The sequence below is a fragment of the Myotis myotis genome, unplaced genomic scaffold (assembly GCF_014108235.1).
Source record: "Myotis myotis isolate mMyoMyo1 unplaced genomic scaffold, mMyoMyo1.p scaffold_m19_p_8, whole genome shotgun sequence".
NCBI lineage: Eukaryota > Metazoa > Chordata > Mammalia > Chiroptera > Vespertilionidae > Myotis > Myotis myotis.
The window spans coordinates 86224383-86243586 of NW_023416390.1; the positions used below are offsets into that span (position 1 = coordinate 86224383).

General features: G+C 54.6%; 1 protein-coding gene across 1 annotated transcript in view; it reads left to right on the top strand.

The window, feature by feature from the left end:
* Nucleotides 1-2487: 2487 nt before the first annotated feature.
* GLI2 (GLI family zinc finger 2) overlaps nucleotides 2488-19204 on the top strand; it is a 231884-nt gene continuing 215167 nt past the window's right edge. The window contains exon 1 of the mRNA XM_036320640.1: nucleotides 2488-3403. The gene's annotated coding sequence lies outside the window, so the exon portion shown is untranslated. The remainder of the gene's footprint in view (nucleotides 3404-19204) is intronic.

Below are 19204 nucleotides of genomic sequence, written 5' to 3' on the forward strand. Positions count from 1 at the left end.
CTTCTTGTCTCAATGAATAGAATACAGCCGAGTGAGTGGAGGGGCAGTGAGCCGGGCCATCTCAGGAGCCCTAACAACAATCCATAATCAATCCCCTTGGGAGGACTGGCCCTCGCTGCTCTGGCCCCGCCTTCCTCTCCTCCTTGCCTCTGACTGGCTGTGCAGTCTACCACCTGCTCCCCTCAGCCACAGCCCGCTCCTCACTTAGTGTGTCCTTTCGTGACCTTCAATTGTGGCCAAATTTGTGCGTCTCTTGATCAGAGTGTGGACTCCTGGAAGGTAGAGGCTGGCCTCCCGCTTCTTCCTAGTGCTCGGTGCCTGCTCCCGGGCTCTGTAGGCCAGCCCCGGAGCACACCTGCGGGCTGCCTGCTCCTCTCCCCGCGTCTCCAGTGAGCTTTGTGGGGCAGACCTGTTTCCCCAGCACCGTTTCTGCCCCAAGATGCTCTCCAGAGTCTCGTTCCCATCAAGTAGAGTCTATTTTCGTTCCCATCAAGAAGTAGAGTCTATTTTCCTTTCCCTTCAAACCTAGAACTTCTTGTCTTACTGAACAGCATGCAGCCGAGTGATGCTGTGTGACTTCGAGGGTTTCCTAAAAGGCAACAGGGCTTCCCCTGGCTATTTCTCACTAAGCTCACCCTTGGCACCCACCGGGCTCCAGGAAGTCCAAGCCAGTCTACGCAGAGAGGCCGCATGGAGAGGCCTCCAGGCAACAGCCAGCATGACCAGCAGGCGTATGGGTGAGCAAGGTTTCAGAGCTCCAGTGAGCAGTGAGCTCCAGAGGCAAAGGGTCCCACAGGCCGGCCGCCCTCCCTGTGGAGTTACATCACTCAGCACCGCGTCCGGCACACAGAGCTGCTGAGGGAACGGACTGGGACTGCCCAAGGCCCTGTACTTAGCACTAGACGCGGACCAGGAGCTGTGCGCTGAGGTTCAGGTGCAGGCTTCTCTGCTCTGTCAGTTTGCCTCTGCTCCCAACCTCCCGCTGCCTTTTCTGGTGCCCAAACTTCTGGCCATCAGGGGTTAAGGCCCGGTTCTACAGCCTCTCCTCAAACTGAAAACATTCCGTTTTCACCTCCACAGCCACCTTCTTGCCAAAATAAGCCAGGAATGGTTATGGGAGTGCCTGGATTCCAGCAGGAGTTGAGCTGGTCGGAGAAGCAAAACAGAGAAAAGGAACTATCCCAAAATGTTGATTTGTTTAAACTTCACAAACGTAACAACACAAGGAAACCGACAGAGACAAGCTGGTAATGAAGTAATCAGCCGACGCTGCTAATATTCCAGGAACATGAAACGATTCCCCGCACTTCCTGCGGTAGATATGAATAGGGTCATTAAAATATGGCCAAGGACGGGAGGGAGCGTTTACTTTTTCTGTCTCCTTGGAGTCCGTGTTCTGAAAGCTCAGCAGGAATTTAAACAAATAGCATGGAGGAATGGTGAATCTGATCATATTTAAAGAAAAAGCCCCTTTCAAATTTCACTTCCCTTTAATAAATGCATTGGCCTCTGCAAGTTTTGCTTTTTAAATCCCTGCAGGTTCCCTCCTCCCATCTGGATAGCCTATTTGAAGAAAAACAAAATTAGCATCGAGTTGCTCTAATATTAGTCTGCATATTTTTTTTTTCCTCCAGGTCAAGAAGAAATTGTTGCTTTTCTCATACAGATGCAGGTAAGGAGAAAGGAAGAAAGGAGGGTAAGAGGAAATGGGAATCAGCATGCTGCTTCTTTGATTAGAAAGTGAAAAATAAAGTTAGGGAAGCTCTATGGTGTAGGGAGAGGGCTACTGAAAACAAGGAATTACATCAGGAAATGGGCCTGTGAAGCTCACACCCCACAGGGCAGGCAGAGTTGAGTCTCTGAGCCTGTGAGTCGCCTGCTGCCAGACAAGGTCCAAGGTAGGAAGAGGGGCTGATGCTCCCACGCCCAGGACTGGGTGAATCTAGGTGAACTGATGCTGCAACTACTGACACTCATGGCGTCAGTGCTCTGACCTTGGACAGGATACTTAACGTCTTTAAACCTCAGTAACCCCCCCCCCCCTTGTAAAACTGGGTATTAAAGAACCTATCTCACGGAGTTTTGTAGGTTAAATAAAATAAAGGAAATAAAACCTGTCCCCTAGCACACAGTAGGGGCTCCACAAATGTTCGGAAGAAAAATAAAAAATTCTCCCAGTGGGTGAGGACCCTCAGTTCTGGAGAGGCTGGTGGTCCCTGAAGGGTTGGGACCTAGCCACCGAGTTTGCTTAACAAGTTTTTTCACACACACCCCCATACACATTTTGGCCCCAAAATTCAGTGAGGTTTTTTTCTTCCTTCTTCCTCTGTTGTTGGGTTCTGATTACTTCCATCTGGCTGTGGCAGCTCCAGTGGAGTCTCTAAAAACAAAACAAAACAAAACAAAACAAAACAAAACAAAACAAAACAAAACGTCTCCCAGCAAAACACACAAGCACTAACCCTAGAAGGCTGCCTCGCTTCTCGCCAACCAGCGTTCAAATGGCTACTCAGGCCCGCCGAGGCGGGGGCCCAGGAAGGACCCAGGGCACCTGCCTGCACTGCTGGCTGGAGAGGGTCCGCGGGAGCCAGGGACCCCTCCCTTCCCTCCCTCCGGGTTTCCGCCTGCGCCCTAAGAAGCCGGCGCCCGGGGAGCAGCGACCCGGGCGCTCTCGGCGGAGGGGAAGAGGGAGGTGGGGAGCGCGGTGATGTCAGAGATTGGAAACAGCAGCGCCAGCGCCTCCGCTCCGGGCTCATCTGACTTGAGTTAGCGACCCCCACCCACCCCGGCGCCTGAAATAAAGTGTTGGAGACCGGCGCGTTTTCTCCTTTCCGGATGGAACTTTCCTTGTAGGTGTGCTCCCTCTCCTCCGGGCTGGGAGGAGCGTCCTCGGCCGCCTCCTCTTCTCCGGTCCCCGGGCCCGGCGGGTGCGCGGCGGCGGGTGCGCGGCGCCCGGTGTGCTGCCGCCGTGCGCGCGGGGGCGCTGCGCCGTCCGGGCGGCGCCGGGATCGCGGGAGTGCCGCAGCTCGCCAGCCGAGGCAGCACGGCTCCGCGGACTTTTCTTCCAACTCCCATCAATGAGACTTCGAGAAGGAGCGCGAGGCGACGGCGGCGGCCGCTGAGGCAGGCGAGGAAGGGCCGGGGTCGCCGGAGGAGCTGGAGGAAGTAGCGCGAGCCGCGCGGCGCGCCGGAGCCTGGGGAGCCCCCCGCGCGCCGGCGATCGGGGCGGCCTGGCCCCCGCCCGCCTTTCCTTCCCCTCTCCTGCCTGGCCCGCCGGGCCCGGCTGCACTGAGCCCCTGCAGCCGGCAGCCGGCGGCCGAGCGACCGGTTGCCGCGCCAGCCAAGTTGGGATGAGGGCTGGCAGCCACCGCCTGGCGCCCCGGCGGCCACCTGCGTGCTAGAGGTAAACTTTTGTCTCTCGGTAAAGTTGCCTTGGCCTTCTTTCGCTGCCTTTCGTTGAGAAGTGCCCCTACCCCAGCCGAATCCGGGCCGGCTGGGATGCTGTGCCGTCCCGGAGGGTGCCTGGGCGCTGGGATCGGGACACCGGGTTTAGGGGGCCAGAGGGTAGGAACTCGTGACTTGGCGCGGGGGGCTGATTTTGCATCCCCCTTCCTACCTGGGGGAAAGAGTCTCTCTTCTCCGGGTGCACAGCCAGGCGGCCCTCGCCCCTTCTCCACCGCGCCGGAACCTGGGGCTCTTTTATTTTTATTTTTTATTTTTATTTTTATTTTTTGGGGGGGGTGGTGGCAGGGAGGCTGGGATGCTGCGGAACCCCGGGAGGTGGGCAGTGAGAGTGCGCCTTAGGTGAGTGTGCTGCGTGCGGAGGGCTGCAGCCATCCAATCCTGAACTTCTAACTGCACTTCTCCGCGCGACCCGTCCCGGAGCCCTGCCTTTCTTTCTTCCTCCCTCCTTCCTCCCCCTCATCAGGCCTTGCGCCCCCTCCCCCTCGGTCAGCTCTCCTCTCCCTTCTCCCTCCGCTTTTCCCCTCCTCCTCCTCCTCCTGCCCTCCGCCCCGAGAGCCGCTGGACTTCCCGTAGGGATCCGCGTGTAATCCCTGGCCGGGTCCTCGGGGTCCCCCCACCCTCACTTTCATCCCGCCCCCACTCATCCCCCCTCCCCCGTACTCTACCCTCCGAGCCAATCTCTCAACAAGTATATTTGCTGAGGAATTTGAAAAATCCACTACTGGAACTTGATCTGTGTGTGATGGATGGGGAGAGGCGCGGAGAGAGTTGGGCGCCAATCCTATTAAGGGTTTAGGGAGGGGAGCGTTTTCCCTGGATGGGGGCGGGGGTGTGTGGGGAGGGGAGGAGGAAGGAGCTTGTGTGTGTGTGTGTGTGTGTGTGTGTGTGTGTGTGTGTGTGTGTTTGTGCGCGCGCGCGCGCGCACTCCCGCCGAGTCGGGGAGCTGAAGTCCACCCAACTCGGCGCCTTTTCAGCCCGGCAGGAATTGCTGTCATTTCCTAGGAAACCCGACTTTCACGGTGCGAGTAGCTGGGGATGGAGCCGCGCGCCGCACCCCGGTGACCGCGGTGGAGGCGCTCGCCGGCCTTGGGTCCCCCGCGGATGCTCTCTCTTTTGTATGATTCTTGTGTGGCTCTCAGAGTTGATCCGCCGGAACTGCGGGCCTTTCCCCAGCGTCGGGTGCGGGCCGCGGGGGTCGCAGTCGCTGCTCCGCTCTCCCGCCCGGCCGCGCGCTGGGTGCAGCGCCTCCCGCCGGGGCTTCGCGCCGGTGGCCGCGGCCCGGCCCGGCCCGGCCCCGCCCCCGCCCCCGGCGTGAGGTTTAATCCCGACAGCTTCAGATGAAGGGCGCAGTTGTAAAACGCTCACATGCTGTTTGCAGACGAGGCTCTGGGGATGTTGGAGAATTTGAAAGTAAACGTTTCCCTCGCAAGCAGCATAAAATAGTGTTTAAACAAATATTGTATTGGCATGCTCAGGGGGATCGGTGCCAAAAAGTAAAGTAAATAAACTGTGAAATCCAAAATATACAGCGGTGGGAGGCAGGGCGATAGGCGGGCTCCTCACAAGTCCCCGATTAAGTTTGTTTGTTTGAGCCACCTCACCTACAAGGCCCCTCCGCGCCCATGTCCTCACCTCGGCTGGCAGGTCTCCTCCCTCTCCCGGGCGTCCTGCAGGCCGGTGGGGCCGGGAGCTGGGAGCGGCCTGGAGGAGATTCATGGTGCGGCTCCCTAGGCTGGTCTCCCAGGGGAGGGGAGCACCCTGGCTGAGCCGCCTGCTGGGAGTTCTGATGCTCTGGACGCTGTCCCAGCTCCAGGCCTGTCATTCTAGAGTCTACTCTAGACCCAGGATCTGGAACCCGCAGATGCGCCTTGGCCGGGCCTCTCTTCTGGGGCCTCTGACCTCCCTCCTTGCTCCTCTTCATCTGTCTTGCTTTCGTTTTCCTAGACTTGCAGCCGCTCCCTCCTGCGGCTGAGGGTTACAGGAAATTGTGGAGATGTTCTCTCCCGGATTTAAATTCCACTCACACCCAGACGGGGACAGTTGTCACTTCTCTGAGAGTTTCAGAGTTGGTTATATTTTGAAATGTTTAGGGTGGCTTTGTATTTCTCCTCTGCTTTGAGAAATAGGCTACTTTCGTGAGGTTTAGTGGTTCTGGGGGGATGGAAACTGATGCAGGAAGGTCCCATTCTGGGCCTGGAGCCCGGGGCCCAGGAGACAGCCCTCCAGTGAACAGCCCTCCCTTGGTCCAGCCTCCGGGGAGAGTGTGGCCAGACCTGTCTGTTTTCTAAGTCAGTAGGTGCGCATGAGAAGGAGAGGAGAGAAACGCTCCCAAACCAGGGCCGGGCTCACTGAGGAAGGAGGTGGGGCTGTGAGAGATGTTTTCACCTTCCCTGGGAATTGTTCTGGGGATTTCACACACAGGTCGGCCTCCTTCCACGGAGCCTCCCAGGTTCCCCGGCCTTGTGTGTGTGTGGGGGGGGGGGGCGCGGGGGACTCTTGGCCTGCCGCCCTTGAAGTGTGTGTGAGAGGTAGACTAGGGCCCTCTGGCCCAACAGCCTTAGGGCGGAGGCCACTCCACTGCCCCAGGGATGCTCCAGCCCACAAGAGGGGACCACAGGGCCATGGGTCCGCGGCTGGTTGCCGGGCTCCAGGGGGCTTGGGAGCTGTGTGCTGAGGCTGGCTTGTTTGCTCTGCAGACTGAAAAATACACAAATACTTCATGCTTTTTGTACTCCCACAAGTGCCCTGTACACAGTGTAGCCCCTAGGACTGGATTAGCAAAGCAGGGGATTCAGCAGCAGGCGGACAAAATTGGATATTTGCCTAATAAACACCCTTCATCCATCAGGGCCTGTGGGGTGTGGGGCGGGGGGGGGGGGGGGGGGGGCGGGCGGAGCACTTCACCTCACAGATGCCAGCAATCCCCTTTAGCTCGGACCTGGAGGTTGTCCTGTGCACTGTGAAAGCCTGTGTGACCCCTGCACATGTGGCTGGCTTATGAAAGGTCAACACCCGAGCCCTCCGTCCTGTGCACTCTCGGGGAGGCAGCCGGTCTTTTCCTGGTGCAAGTGTGTTCCGCAGGGCTTTCTTTCACCAAGTGTTGCTCACCCATGACCCCGGCCGCGGAGGTGGCGCCAACCTGCCGCGCTGCTGCTTTAGGTTGGGGGGTGGTTTCTACCTGTGCCAGGGCCTGGGACCTGGTACTCGAGGGCCTCCAGGCAGATGCGCCAGGTGGCCCTCGGGGGCCCTGGGGTGGACAGCTGCAGCTGTTCCCGCGGGGCCAGGGCCTTTTGAAAAGGAACCCCAGGGAAGCAGTCCCTTTCTTCTTTTCAGGAAGCGGCAGAGGCAGGGACCAATGAAACACGTGAAGAATGCCAAAGAGAAGAACTGTTCTCAGGTTCCAGAAAGTGCAGCGAGGAGGTGGTCGAGGCGAGGGTCCCGGAGAGCAGAGTGCACAGCAGTTTCCGGGGACAGGCTCACGGCTGCCAAACAGCACGGGAGGGAGCTGCCCGCCTGCTCCCGGGTGGACAGCAGCGTTCGGTGTGCCCTTTGGTGTACAGCAACCGCTTCCTGCTTTTCAAATAGGTGCAGGACTCCAGGTTCAATGGGACTCGTTTTCTCTGAAATGAGTTTGAGCGTTTGCTGTGGCAGAGAAAGGCTTTAAGAAAACAAATCACTGATCGTTGTGTGTAGGTGCTGAGGGTGACAGATGCATCCTTACCCTTCATAATCTATGTTTAAAGCTTGGGAAAGTCCGACAACCATCACTGCATACTTTGTGCGTGGTTAGCATCTTATTTTCTCAGTTTCTTCAACAACAAAAGCGTCCTCAACAATCCTGTGTTGTTCTGATTCTGGTTTCTTTTATACAAGTGGGGGAAAATAACTTATTTAAGTTGTGACCAGAGAGTACATAGTAAACCGTCTTTGTGATTTTGGTTTACGTGGAGTAAGTGAATGTGGCTTTGTGTGTGCGCATGTGTGCGGTTAAAAAACCAGGGTGCCGGGAAGGGAAGGGCATCTTAACTGAGTGCCCGGTTTCACGCATTAGCATAAGAAAAAAGTTGTAGTGCATTTACTATTGTCTTGAATGAGGAGTTCCAGCAAAGGGAAGGGAAGCCCAAAAGAGTGATGGTCCATTGAGATTCGTCAGCGGCCTCAGCTGGTCATGGCTGAAATCTGTGATTGGATATCACTTTTATCTTGCTTTTCCATTCTCAGGCCTTTTTCACACGTTCACTTTTGTCAGGGTTTATTGATTATGTTTTCTTCTCTGCAAATCTGTGGAAAATTTAATGAACCAAAAACATAGTGAAATAAAGGGGACTTTTTATTCATTAGCACGGGATTGATTTCCCCCCTTGGGGAAAGGCCCCTGGCCTCCCCAGCGAGTGGGGGGTGGGCAGGGCGGGTGGCCCTGCTGCAGGCAGAGGCAGGGCCTCCCCACGCTGGGGCCTCACTGCTGACCAGGACGCCTCAGCCAGGGACTCCTGTCCGGACTGAACATTGCAGTCCCCATCCCCCCATGGCTGTTCCAGCCAGCCCGAGTCTACACGCGCAGACCCCTGCCTGGCCGTCCAGGATCCTGCTCAGCGGGGTGTGTGTGTGTGTGTGTGTGTGTGTGTGTGTGTTGGTGGGGTCTTTGTGTTCCCCAACCACACAGACCATCTGAGTGCCTGGGCCTTCCCTGGGACACAGTTAAGTATCTCTCTTCCTCCAGCCCTCGCTCTCAAACCTGTAATTAAGCAAAGCCCCTGGTGTGATTATGCTTTGCTGACTCGGCTGGGTTTGGAGCGGCTTCCCTCTGTGAAACAGGGTGAACTCTTGCTCTTTGCAGAGGCTTCCTGGCAGCCGATGGTGCATTCTATTGTCCATCTGTCTGTCAGTCTCTCTCCCTCTACTCTTTTCTTCTCCCTTCTTCTGGCTCCTCTATGAATTCTTTCTTTCTCCTCCCCTCCTCCTCCCTCCCCTCCTTCTCTCTGTTTCTTTCTCTCTCCCCTACGATTCCTCTTCTCTCTTCACCTCCTCTATCTCCTGTTCCCTTTTGTATCTTTTTATTTCTCTCCCCCACGTTGTTTTTCTCCCTCTGCTCCCTGCTCCTGTGTGTCTTTCCTTTCTTGCTCCTCTCTCTCCTTCCTGCTCTCCTTCCAGCGTTCTCTCCCATCCCCCGAGGACTGGCCCTGGAGTTTCTGGAGGAGGGGGGTGCCCAGACCTTGGGGACCATGCCCATGTCCAGGGGACGTTGGGTGCCTTGGTGCCCGGTGCAGCGCTGCGTTCCTCCCACCTGCCTGCTGCCTGGTCTGTGGCTGAACAATGGCCACATTGTCCGGCCCCCTCTCGCCCCCCCCAGGCGCCCTCCTCTGGCGAGTGGGGAGAGGCTGGACTCTGCTCTTGGCAAATCCGAAAGAAAGCCAGCAAGCCAGACCCAAAGCTGCGATGCCACCGCCTTTGTCGCCAGGGAGAGACCCGAGCGTGGTCCCAGTGTCCCGCGAGCCTGCACCCACCTGGGAGAGGCGCCTTTTCCAAAGGGTGCTCCCACCCCCGTGGACTGCAGGACTCCTGAACCCTTGCGACTCCCCTTCCCTTTTCTACACGCTCGCTCTCCCTCTACCCCGGAGAAGGGGTTTCCAGTTTAGCTCAGAGTTTGCAGAGTGAATTGAGAGCCTTTCACCGGAGCCAGGAGACGGGGGGCCGCGTTACCCAGCGTCAGAAACTTCCTGTGAGGGATCACAGACGGACTTCACAGGCCTCTTTTTGCCTTGTCTCCACCCAAAGGCAGAGAAGGAATGGTGGTTTCTCAAAAGAGTAACCCCTTCCCCACCCCCACTCCCATTCGACTTGACCTGTAGGGATTGGAGAACTCTTAGCGCTCAGAAAAAGAAAGATCTCTGAATGCCTAGGATGTGAAGAGCGCATCGGTCCCGGCCCACGCCGAGGCTTAGCCATGCTGCTTTGTGTGGTGGACAATGCAATAAGTCAGCTCGACTTTTGAGCCACATTTAGAAGGAACTGTAAGGGCCGCTCAAGTACACTTGTGCTAAGTTGAATTGATTGAAATTTAATGGCGGTTAGTGGTGATGAATGGTAATGATTTGCCAGAGTATCTTTGGCATACTTGACATTCATAACTGGAGAGCGTGTGTGCGCGCACCGAGAGCCCGCCACACACGTGAGACGGAGCGTTATTCATCTTCCTGGGTGCCAGTCCCTTGCCTGCTTCCTCTTCTCAAATCCCGTTCCTTCTCACCATAATTCAGTTGTTTGGATGATTTAAAAAAAAAAAAAGGAAAAGAACGAGAAAAATCTTTCTCTATTGAGCACCCACATCATGTCAACATAATATTGAGCTCATGATTTTTTTCAATTCCTGCATAAATCAGCTTCTAATATACAGAATGTGATGAATTTGTTTCAGCTGCCATCATGAATTAATGTTATGCAAATAGAAGCTTTGCAGGTGAAATGATTTACTTAATAATTTCAACTTCTAATATTTAAACTCATTCATTATGTTGGGAGCTAAGAAAAAGAAACAAGTCCATATTTTCAAACCTGTGATTGGGGAGATGAGGATGCAAGGGCTTGCAGCGCAGGCAGACCTCGGGGGCCGGGAACCAGCTCTTCATTTGCTGATTCTTTCTTTGAGAATCTTCCATCCCCAAGCAGGGGCTTAGAGACCGGGACAGAAGTCTCACCAAGCTGCGTCTGGGGGGGTCACAAAGGCACGTCAATAATTCCAACCTGACCCTCCAGGCACCATGTCCCCTGGGACTGAACCAGCGCCACGTTGGGAGTGAGGGAAGGCTTGAAAGATGAGGCTTGCTGAGCCAGGGGCACGAGGGCGAAGGGGCTCGATGTCCCCGCCTTCATCTTTGTCATTGGCTAGCTAAGACCATCCTGGAGCCAGTCATTCATTGGTCCCTGCCTAGGAAGGTGGCGGTGGGCTAGAAAGGTGGGCAGGCCTCCCTGGCCCCCACACCCTGCCATAACCGCTGGTCCGACTTGCTCATAGATGGCATCCTTTCAGGCTGTTTCCCCTGGGAAAAGCTGAGGAAGAGCCCAAGAGTGACGGATGAAAGCACTCTGGAGAGAAATGAGCCTGAACCCCAGGGGGCGACCCTCAGGGAGTGCGAGACCACTCACTCCAGAGCCGGGTGACCCTGTGCGAGCTGCTTCATCTCTCTGTGGAAGGAGTGGCTGGCAAACGTGGTCTCTCAGGTTCCCCAGCTTCAGAACCCTGGAGCCAGCCGCCCTGCCCTCGCAGCCTCTCTGAGAATCAGAGTGTGAGGACCAGAGTCCAGAAGAAGTGTGGGGCCTGGCCATTGCCTCTGCTCTGGGGGACAGTGTAGGGAGGCACCTCAAAGGGTATGGCCCACCTCCCCTGCCAATCATTCTCCTTAGCTGGCCCTGTGCTCACAGGGGGGCCTGGATGGGCTGCACTTGGGGACATTGGAGGGGGCGGGAGAGCACTCGGCCCTTCTGGCCTTCTCAGACTGCCCTGAAGGCTGTAGACAAGTGGAAGGGAGAGCTGACACATACATATGTCTTGGATCTCGGGAGATAAGGGTGGAGTTTTGACTTTACTTCTGCAAAAATTGAGGTCATTGCCGTCCGATGACAGGTTGAAGGCACATCATTCAGACAGTGGTGCCGTGGTGATCCATTGTGTCAGGCAGTGACAGTGTATTTAGGGCTGGCCCTGGCTGTCTGCGGAGATCAAGGTGAGGGGACGTTTCTGTGTTCATGGGCTGAGGGTGTGCGTGCGTTGCCCGTTTCATAGGGAAAGAGGGAATCTGACTCAGCAGTTCCGCAGCCAGGAGTTTTCAGTATGATGATGGGGGCATGGAGCAGGGGGTAGGGGCCAGATGTCATGCAGATGTCTTCATCTATGGGCGCGTATGTAATAGAGTGTGAGGGGTAACTCTTCCTGGTAAAACACATTGCGGACGGGTCACGAGAATTCTCGCTTCATATTACACAGTGTTTTACAAAGGATCATACTTTAAAAAGATATTAGCTTGTAAGAACATGTAATACATAACTTCAAAATGCAATGGGTATTTAATTTTAAAGCGTGCCTTTAACATTCATGTAAAATGTTTTTTGTAGTCGTTCAATAGAAACTTATCTGGCCACTGGGTAAAGCCAGCAATAAAACTACTGGTCCGCAGTGGGTTAAGTGGGACATGGGACATGTTTGTTAATGCGGATATACGCATATATCAGTAAGACTTGTAACTACCAGGTCCCTTTATGAATTAGAAGATTTTTTTTCTTCTACGAGGCACTTGTACAAAAAAGAGAAGCAGCAGAGAATGAAGTCAGAACTGGGAGTGAGTTACCGGGGAAGAGCCGAGAATGGGCCTCAGGCGTCTCCGAGTTGCCTGGGCCCCTGGTTGGGAAGCTCGTTGAAATGCAGATTCCCAGGCCCCGCCGAGCCCTCCTGAACCAGAGCTCCTGTGGAGTGGGGCCTGAGGTCTGCAGTTTGTCTGGGGTGTTTAGGGGGCAGCGATCGGGTATGTGTTTTCTTCCTGGGGTGTTCCTTTGCGGTTTTTGCATCTACAGCTGGTGGCCAGCCAGGACGGGCCTCCGCGGACCGAGCCTTGCAGCGGCTGGTCAGCTGTGCCGCGGAGGTTGGGGCACAGACTGGCTGCTCTCCATCGTGAGGCCGTGGCCAGCACTGGGAGGGGTGCTGGCCGCCACCGGCTTTCTGTGAAAGGCAGCCTTCAGGCCCTGAGAAACCAGAGTCGTCAGCCTTTGAAATCTGCACCTTAGTTATGTGTCCTGTCCTGGCCTGAGGGTCCTAGGGCGGCTCTTTCCTCGTCCCTGTGGAAGAACTGCCTGTGCTGGGAGCGTGGTGGCTGTTTCATGGCTTCATGGCTGAGGTGGCCAGAGATCGGACCCTCTTTGGGTCCAGGTGGGGTTTCACAGTTTGAGCAGGTCTTTGGGCAGTTTGACCCACACTGAGGTTCGACTCGAGGACCTACCTGTGGTGTCTTTAGGGTTCCCTCAGGGTAGGAAGGAATTAGACTGGCAGGAGTGAGAGTGGGGTGGCAGGAGCCGGCGCCTGCCCGCAGGAGCTGGGGTGGCCTCAAGCCTCAGAGCTGCTGGGAGCCTGCCCTGCCCACCCTGAGGCCAGCCGGTGGCTCCCACGCTCTGCAGTCCTGGCTGACCCCCGATCCCAGCTCACATCACACTCCCTGTGCTGGCCTGGTGTCCGCATATTTCAGGAGTGCGACCTCCTTACTGTGACTCGAGTCTCCTGAGTGAGGAGGCAAGAAAGAGCCTGGGTGGGGGTGGGGCAGCTGGAACCTCAGGACATGCAGGCTTCTCTCTGAGGCCCTTGTGCAGCTCAGAGTGAGTCTTACGGGTGTGTGTTAGCATTGATGAGTCTCTGAGGGGGAGCCAGGGTGCCCTCTCTCTCCAGGTCAGGGCCCTGGGATGGGGGCCTTCCCATCACTGAAGTCCTGCCGCCTTGGAGGCGTGGGCTAGGGTTAGGGCTCGGATGGCGGAGGCCAGCATTTGGGGGCCTGTGTGATTTGTACTGTCCTGCAGGGCAGACTCGTAGCTTTATGTTAATCTTTCAAGTACATGTGAGCAAGGACTTCAAGAGAGCATGAAACAGCACTTTCATATGTTTGAACTTGGGACCTGCGGATGCGTCCCTTCCACTGTGCGGTTGGTTCAGAGCAGGGGTGGGCAAACTTTTTGACTCGCGGGCCACAATGGGTTCTTAAACTGGACTCAGAAGCAGGAGCTGCGGCCGTGTTTCCCGACGTTGCCATGTTAACACTGCTGCTGGTGAAGGAGCGGAGGGGAGAGCAAGAGAACCCTCCGCTCTTTCGGCTCCGCGGGCCGGATAGAACAGCCGAACGGGCCGGATCCGGCCCGCGGGCCGTAGTTTGCCCACGGCTGGTTCAGAGGGTGGCCATCCAGGGACTGCTGATCCCAAGGCAGTTTTCCTGGCTGCCCACGTGTGCTCAGGCCCTCTGCTCGGTCCACATTCCTGTGGGCAACGTGTAAAGCAGATGAGGGCATGCTACCCGGCTGCTCCCCAGCACTGGGAGCCCCAGGGGAAGTGGATGCAGGCTGGTGGCATCTCCATCTCCTCCCGGTCCCTGGTGTGCAACACTGGGTGCTGGTGCCACCTCCTCTAGGTCCAGCCCCTCAGCCCCAGGCCCCTCAGGCCCAGGCGCCCAACCCAGCTGCTATGCCCAGCACAGACGAGGCCCCGTGGTCCCTCACTGCCACCACGTCCCACCTTCAGGCCACCGTCAGTGGGCGGTCAGTGGCAGGCCCGGAAGGAGGAGTGGCGTCCTTTGTAGATGCAACTGGAAGCCTTGGTTTGCAGGGCCTGAGGGTCCTGACTGACATCCCGTCCCCTGGTATGCGTCCTGTTGACCATGACTTCAGCAGTGAGAGTCAAGCTCTCGGACCACAGCCCAGCACCAGCATCTCCTCGCACCCTCACGGAGCGGCTGCCTGAGTGAGCACCATCTGTCCCCACAGGCTGCCTGACCACTGCCCGGCCCGCACACAGTCCTGCGGAGCAGCAGCGGGCAAGCCTGGCTCTCGCGGTCCCCCTGCCAGCCCTGCTCGCCCCGAGGCTGCCCAGGGCCCCTCTTCCTTCTGTTTGTTTCCTTGGGTTTCGCTTCCTTAGGTTTAAACATTCTCTTCTTTGCTTGGCTTGAGGGCTCTGTTTCAGGGTCTGGACTATGGTTTAAAACTTGGTGATTCAAGCAAATAAATCTTCTCTTCTGATGTGAAAATATGAAAAACAACAAAATATTTTTCTTCATGCTTAAAACTAAGATATGCTATTTTTTTTTTACTAAAAAATTGCAAAAAAGGAAACAGCATAAAGAGGGAAACTTTATTAAATTGTCTCTCAGTCTCTTTCTCTCTGTTACTTTGTGTGAAATGATATTCTGCTCCATATTTTCTCACAGAATTGGAGTTATATTATGTACAGTCTTGTAACTGTTGATTCACTATGAACATTTTCTATGCTATTAGTGAATAATTTTATGTGATTTTTAAAAATTGGCTACATGATATTTCTTTGCCTCTGTCATATTTTGTTTTACTTTCTTTACATCCTTGGACATTTCGATTGTTTCCAGTTTTGTTACTGTAGATAACGCTGGAGTAGACATTTTTGTGTGTAAATGTTTACCTGAAATTCAGATTATTTCCTTAGAATAGAAAAGTGGAATAACTTAGCCAGGTGTTTGGACAGCTGCTTTGAGGCCCTGGTTAGGCCTTAGTGGATTTCCAACAGAATCTTTCCAGCTTTTGAGAGACTGAAGATGCTGGTTGAGGTTTCAGAGCAGCTAGGTGCAAGTCCATGTAAAGCGTTATTGAGTGCCTTCTGCGTGCCTAGAGCCTGCAAGCCGCGTGTAGAACTCGGCCTCTTTTTGCAGGTGGGTGAACTAGTCTCAGAGACACTGGGCAATCTCCATGTTCCAGTGGTTCTCAACCTTCTGGTCCTTCAAATACAGTTCCTCATGTTGTGACCCAACCATAAAATTATTTTCGTTGCTACTTCATAACTGTAATGTTGCTACTGTTATGAATCGTAATGTAAATATCTGATATGCAGGATGGTCTTAGGCGACCCCTGTGAGAGGGTCGTTCGACCGCCAAAATGGTTGCGACCCACAGGTTGAGAACCGCTGGCCTAGGCAATGGAGGCAGAGCCCTGAGCCGAGCCAGATCTTCGGACACCTCCCAGGACCCTCTCCTGCAGGTGGCTTCCCGAGTGCCATGGGAGCAGCTGGTCTGCCCCAGGCAAGGCCTGCAGACAGCTGATTCTCAGCCAGGGCTGTTTGTTCCCCGGGGACATCTGGCGATGCCTGGAGACTTCTTTGGTTGTCACAGCTGTGAGGTGGCTACTGGCATCCAGTGGGGAGAGGCCAGGATGCTGTTCCACATCCTGTGGTGCACAGGGCAGCCCTGCCGCAGGGAGTGACCCAGCACGGGCGACCCCCCCGCCCCCCGCCCCCGCCCCGACACACAGGACCGCATGGGCTTCCTCGTGGAGCTGGGGCTGGCACGCTGCGCAGCCATTCTCACAGCAGGCGGCAATCTCAGACCTTTCCTGGCCTTGCATCTGAAACAGCGTGGCACTTGCCATCAGAAGGGATTCCTTGTGCAATCCATCAGTCAGTCAGCCAGCACTGCTGGAACAGCTGGCGTGTGCCTGGCACTGAGTCCGCTCCCTGCCGCAGGTGCACACCGTGCTAACTTGCTTAGCAGCTGAAGGCCTCCGACATCCCAGCAGGTTTCTCGAATATGCATCTTCCTTTGTTCCCCTCCATGCCTGGCTGGGCCGCTACTGTCGGAAAGTCATGAATTGGCCAGCGTGACCTCAGAAGGCAGCCACCTCGGGATGTTGGCCCGGAGCAGGAATTGTCTGTTTCCCTGGCCCCGGCGGAGAAGTTTCCCACTACACAGTGCATTTTTTACCAGGCTCTTCCCAGCAGCTATTAGGGATCACAGAGTCCTGGGTCCGAGTAATGAAGAGCTGGGGTCTGGGCCCCGGGCAGTGGCTCATTTATTTAACCAGAATGTGTGTCTGAGTAGCCAGGAGGGCCTCCCCCGGAGAGGAGCAGAACTGGATCTCCACGGAGGGGCAGGGGAGGAAGGGCGGCCAAGGAAAACGATGGGCAGAGTGAGGCATTTCTGGAACCTCCAGGGGAGCAGCCTGCAGAGGGCCCTTTATGAGAGCCGGGTGCCCTGAAGGGGAGGCTCTGTGAGTCCCAAGGATGGCTCTGCCACCCCTGTGGTTTGTGCTCAGATCGTGGGACAGACTCACATTAGCGACTCACTGGGACTCGAGTGAACCCGAATCCTGATTCTCTTAGCATGCGCTTCCGTGCTTCTGGTTTAAACCAGTCGCCATCCCGCTGGGCCTTAGACACCCAGTCTGCTGCAGGTGCCATGGCAGGGCAGACCCCTGCTCCCCAGACCTGGACACTTTTGTGCTCTGTCCCCGGCTGAGGAAGGCAGCAACCACCAGCAGGGCGAGTTTCTACATAGAGTACCTACGGTGCCTTATCTCCAGGCCGCCAGAGGCTGCCCTGGGCCCGAGGGGATGACCCAGCGCCCCTCTTCTCTGCCTGCTCCAGAGGGGCCTTTGCCAAGCGTGGTTCCCGCAAGCCAGGCTGGTGGTCCTGCTCTCCAGTCCTTTGACCTGTTCAAAGCTGGTCAGAGAAGAGACACAGGGCTTCAGGAGGCTGGTGGTCACGTGGCTCCCACAGGCCAGGCCCCCCCCGCCCCCGGCCCCGGCCTATGTGGGCCATCTGTGGGAGGACTACGGAGCGGGAAGCCCCCGGCCCAGACTGACCTAGCCCCATCGTCATTGCACTTAGGGATCATCTAACCCAGAGAGGACAGTAGCAGCTTTGTTCTCCTGGATTAAAAAGTGTGTTCTGTTATTTTTGGTCAATTTAATTGTAGTCTTCACCTTTTGTTAATATTTATTCCCCCTCCCCATATTTGACAGATTTGAGATTGTATGGTTTATAGTTTGCTTCCTATAATTTTCACTTAATACTTTTTGGTAAGCATTTGCTTTAGGCTCTGTCGGAATGTGTTCTTTGATTCCTCTCTTTCGGACATAAAGGTTTTTTTTCACTATTATAAGTAATTTTTCTAAAAACACATTTGTATATAAGTGTTCTAAAATTATTAGTATACTTGACTTTCTTTCAAAAAAACACAGAAACAGATCATGTGTTAAATAATTATGAAAAAAGATTTTAAAAGAAGAAAGTTAAAGCCACCCCAGCCTCAGGCCTGCATTCCTGCGTTGTCTGTGGCCCCTCAGCCCCCGTGGTGGGTGCCCCCGACTTTCCCTGGTGTATTTACCAGTGCTCTCCACGCCCAGGGAGCTTTTTAAATGTAAAATTTGGTGAGTTTTGACTTATGTATGTAAACCATCTCCAGAACAAAATAGCGAACATCTCCATCATCCCCAGAAGTTCCTCCTTGGGAACCTGCCCCTCCCACCCCCTCACCTTCCCTAGGCAACCACTGACTGCCGGGAGCCGGTCCATGCTTGCTGTTTCAAGGGACCTGGCTCCATGTCATTCTTTCTTCGCCGACTCCGTCCACACCTTTGGGGACCCCTGGACCTGCTGGGGTTGGACCCCGGCATCTGGCGCCCGAACAGGGTTCCCCTAGGTAAGCGCCCCACACTCGGGACGGATCGGACTCCACCGTAGGAAGAGGGTGGATAGTCTTCGCCGACTCCGTCCACACCTTTGGGAACCCCAGGAACAGGATTCCCCTAGGTAAGCCGCCCCCCACCTTGAAAACCCCCACTCTCAGGATGGATAGGACTCCACCGTAGGAAGAGGGTGGATAGTCTTCGCTGACTCCGTCCACACCTTTGGGAACCCCTAGAACAGGATTCCCCTAGGTAAGCCCTCCCCATTGAGAACCCCACACTCGGGACGGATAAGACTCCACCAGGGTGCTACAGACCCCCCTATAGAGGATAAGTAGGGTAAGAAGGTGGATAGTACAGAACTTAGATTGAGAAGATGTGCCATACTGAGTCCAAAGAAAGAAGACTCTGTATTGATCTTTAGATTAAGAAGATGTGTCATACTGAGTCTAAAGAAATAAGACTCTGTATTGATCTTTTAACACATATGCTTGCTAGCAGAGGAATTAAGGTTACTCCCAGTCAGACAGAACGTTTTATACAAGAAGTATGTCCATGCTTTTCTGAGGAAGGAAAGGTAAATGTAAAGGCATGGGAGGAGGTAGGCCCAAGGAGCCTTATCCTTAACCCCACTGCAGCCTTTCCACCCCGGGAAAGTGCAGGATTGGCAAGCTCTCCCTGGGGTGATAGATCAGGACTCAGGTAATAGCAGAAAGCGCCAATCCTATTCTTAAAATGGATACAAGAGAGCATTTGGGGTTTTTCTTTTTAATGCCTACTTTTAAAAAATAAAAAAGGGGGAATTTGCCGGGAGCCGGTCCATGCTTGCTGTTTCAAGGGACCTGGCTCCGTGTCATTCCTTCTTCGCCGACTCCGTCCACACCTTTGGGGACCCCTGGACCTGCTGGGGTTGGACCCCGGCAACTGACCTGCTTTCTCTCACTGTAGATTAGTTTGCATTTTCTAACTGTACATCTTTTACTCAGCATAGCTATTCCGAGACTTATCCACATATCTATAGCCCGTTCCATTTTTGTTGCTGAATAGTATTCCATCATATGGATAGAGCATAATTCGTTTATTCAGATGCCTGTGAATGGATATTGGGGTGGTTGCCAGTTTGGGCTGTTACAGATAAGGCTGCTGTGAACATTTCTGTGCAAGTCATTGTATGGGCACAGGTGTTCTTTTCTCTTGGGTAAACACTGAGGAGTGGGATGTCTGGCTCATTTGGTAGGTGTCTCTGGGTCCAGAGGGTGGTATGATTGACTTTTTAAGAAACTGCAAAATTGTTTACCAAAGAGGATTGTAACCATTTTATATTCCCACTTGCAGTATATGAGTTCCAGTTCCACCACATCCCTGCTAATACTTGGAATGGTCAACTTTGAATTTTAGCTATTTTAATAAGCACGTAGTGGTACTTCATTGTAGTTTTAATGTGCATTTTCCAGTGAGGGATGTTCTTCTCTGGTATGCTCCATTGCCATCAGCATATCGTCTTTGGTAAAGTGTCTGAACAACTTGTGCTTTTTTATTTTTTTCAACCTTAGATTGATTGTTTTT